This window comes from Nannospalax galili, unplaced genomic scaffold, assembly GCF_000622305.1.
Source record: "Nannospalax galili isolate Female #2095 unplaced genomic scaffold, S.galili_v1.0 scaffold284, whole genome shotgun sequence".
NCBI classification, from domain to species: Eukaryota; Metazoa; Chordata; class Mammalia; order Rodentia; family Spalacidae; genus Nannospalax; species Nannospalax galili.
In genome coordinates, this window is record NW_008354281.1 from 3,115,119 (window position 1) to 3,118,811 (window position 3,693).

Sequence of the window (3,693 nt, forward strand, 5' to 3'; positions counted from 1 at the left end):
TTCCCCTCCAGGAGAGAGTGGGGAGCTCATGAGACTTGGGAGGTAAAGAAAATTTACCTGTCTGAGAAAGCTAAAACTTGTAAGGTCTTATTTCATAAATATTCCAGCTGTGTTCTCTTTTGGAAGGTTTTTGTCGCTATGTTAATAGAGTATTTCTCAGACTGCCCTTCCTAGCCAACTTTGTGTTAAAATATAGGAACTGCTACAAGGGAATCTTGCCATCACCTGCTTTCCATCCATGACCTCCCCAACAGTGTGGGCTTTGAGACCATTTTGTTAAGTCCCTAATGACCAGCTTCTTAAAAACCAGGAAAGGTTTATTGGTTGTATGTAGCTCACAATGCTATACTCAAGACTCAAATTTTATGTTTGTATCTTCTAAAATCACTCAACTGTCTTATGTGTGGTATTCCAAAGGCTTACATATGCTTTTTGCACTAAAAAACTCTGCAAATATATGCAGTTACATAATAGCTCAAGGATTAATTTATACCACATGAACAAAAATGATAATAAGCAAAAATTATTACATTACCTTCAAATGACTAAAATGATGTGTTGAGAGAAGAGATTAATTTGGCTTTGAAACTATTGAGAAGGAGGTAAAAGATTGGGTCTGTAGCTTAGGATCTTGTAGAGAGCTGCTTTGTATGCCTATCATCCTGGGACTCAGTTCCCAACACCAGAAAAAAATAAGATGGTAGCTGAATTGGACCTGGAAGTAAAGATAATTGTAAATGTAACTGGGATTAAAGATAACAGAAGTTGAGAAGGGGCATATAATGTAATAAAATGATAAGTGAGAAAGATGTTATCAAAAACCAGTAAGAGGTCCCAGAAGAGATAGTGACTAGTGAAAGAGAAATGTGAGACAGAATGGCAGCAAATAGAAGTTCAAAGTTATTTTCTATTTGGTTGTATAGTGCTTATAGGAGTTTGGAAATCATCAAATATTTGTGAGTATGGATAATGCATGATGAGAACAAGATTGCTTTTAGTCTGATATAAGTCCGGAGACTGAATGAAAGAGGAAGGAAACTAGAACCGAAAAGTAGGTAGAACACTGATTGATGCAGACTGTGAGTTGTGTTGTGTATAGGATGTGGTAGCAGCACTGATAGACATTCTCAGGGAGCTCTCAGCATGCTTAGACAGGCATTTTCCATTCAATAGCAGCATATGCTGCATTCTTAAATGCCGCTCCTCCATTCTCATGGGTGCCACTCCTTCATTCTCACGGGCCTTGAGGCTGCTCTTCCGCTCTCCCTGGGCTGAGGCCACTCTTCTGCTCACCCGGTGCTCTGCACAGGCTCCTATCAACGCCGCTTCTGCCTGGTCCCAGACCCCAGGGCTGGTGAGGAGACTGTGTCAGCGGAGCCGCATTCAGGCACAGGAGACCAGGTTCAGTGACACAGGTCTTGTTTATTGCAGGAAGGCACAAGCTTATATAGGGGTAGTGGTCCAATCACAGCACAGCAAGTAAGATAGCTTATTAGTATAACAGGTTTAGCATCCTATCACAGTACAGCAAGTAAGACACCTTATTACTATAACAGACAGCATCCTATTAGCATAACAGACTTAACGTCCTATCACAGAATAGCGGGTAGGATGCCTCATTAGCATACTGGGTTTCAGATTACAGAGCCTGGATTCCTGGAAACCAAATGACCCTGACTGTTGCAATATCTAAGTGTTGCAACTTGGAATTCCAAGGGTGGTGATTAGGGAGTGGTGAGCTCTAGGCATCAGTCTCATGATCTGCCAATGGGAGCAAATGTCACAAGGCATTCCTTGTGGCTCCAGCTGTCTGGCTGTTGCCTCGGGCCTGCTGTATGGCTGTCAATAAGACTTTCACCCTAGGCTCAAGCCTGTCTCCCACACTTAAAGGTGTAACAGTAGCAATTTTATTAGCTTTATGAGCAATGTCTTGTTTTCAACTGATTGGCATGTACTAATTGTACAGTTATCAATACACAATGCCGTAATCCATTTTGAACAAAGAGATAATTCAGTTTAGAACCTATTTTCAGATTTTAAAATATTTTAAAATCCTTCAGAGTTTTAGCTGTCTGAAAGGGCAAATTTATGAACCTGCTTTTTATGGGGGGGGAGTCTGGGTAGGAACCCATGTCACAGACCATTATTAATTTTTAATTTTAATTTTTAATTATTAATTTCATCCAACAAAAGTACATATCACCAGACTTTAAAAGTAAAAACTATCATTTCTCAGCCTTTTGCCTAAGATCAAGTATCTGTTCTTATCAGTTTAATACCTGATACGTCTTCTAGCTGAGGACAATATATTAAATGGATTTTTGGAACTAGAAGATGGAATAGGAGCTTGCTCCATCCACTCCACATATCAACCTGGTATTGCAGTATCTCCAGGAATAGTGCACCCCCTCTGGAAAAAAAATATAAATTAATGTACACATTATTCTTACTTTAGTACTATCACAAACATCTACTTTCATAAAATATAACCTTATTTTAAGACTACCATAATACAAACTAGGTAATGTTACATCAGAATTTTTGTACAAGATAATAAATGGATTATCTGACTTAAAGTCTAAGTTTTGGGTTAATATTTACTGTCTTAAGAGAAATATTAGTTTTGAATGTAGTGGTAACTCTCATTATCAAGAAAATCCTACATAAATAACTGACTGCAAAGAGTTGTTCCTGACTCTTTAGTGTATGCTCATAGTCTTATTATAATGGGTTTTGTGCTTATATTTATAAGTTTCTTATCATTGTGACAGTCACTTATGAAATAAGGTTTGTAATGTAAACCTCTCTAATCTAAATGTAACTGTGTGAAATTGAGGTTATTGATCAAAAACAGGAAAATGTCTGTTTCCTTGAAATTCCATTTAAGAGTAATAGGATGTGTGTCACTTATGAAACCTAGCCAGATTTCTGGGTAATGCTAAGTCACAATTTATGTAGAGCTACTTCATTCGATAAATAGGCTTCTTACAAGACAGACCTCCTAAACCTGCAACTGTAATTAGAAAAAAGGAGGCTGTTAACAGTAATTCCATCATTGTTGCTTATAGAATATCCAAGTTTTGTTTGTTTTGTTTTTAACGATGAGCAAGGCCAGAAGATATTTCTAATTTCAAGATGGAGAGAAAAGGAATTAAAAATGGTAAGAAATGAAGGCCATCACTCGTCTGCCTCACCCAAGATGTCAATAATCTGGGGTGGGTGTGTAGCCCAGTGGGCAGAATGCTTGCCTCACATATATGAAGCCCAGAGCTTGATCCCAAGTACCTTGTAAAATTGATGTGCACCTGGGATCCCAGCATTCCAGAGATGGAAGTAGGAGAATCAAAAGTTCAAAGTCATCCTCAGCTACATGAAAAGTTCAGCATCAGTCTAGAACACACGGCAGCCTGTCTCAAAACAAAACAAAAACAAAATTCTGCAATCTAAGAATATAAACATGGAAGCTGTAACTATTTTTTAAATCGACTACATTTTTACACATTATTCAGAGAGAATATATAGTAGGGGCTAGAGAGATGGCTCAGTGGTTAAGAGCACTGACTGCTCTTGCAGAGGACCCAGGTTCGATTCCCAGCACCCACATGGTGGCTATGAACCATCCTTAACTCCAGTTTCAGGGGGATCTGAAGCTCTCTTCTGACCTCCGCAGCATTGCACAACACGGGTGTACCC

At 38.8% G+C, this 3,693-nt stretch overlaps 1 non-coding gene across 1 annotated transcript; it reads left to right on the top strand.

The window, feature by feature from the left end:
- Positions 1 to 2,224: 2,224 nt before the first annotated feature.
- Positions 2,225 to 2,410, top strand: LOC115067435. The gene has a single exon (XR_003846856.1). It is a non-coding gene; the product is annotated as a U2 spliceosomal RNA (small nuclear RNA).
- The last annotated feature ends 1,283 nt before the right edge of the window (positions 2,411 to 3,693 follow it).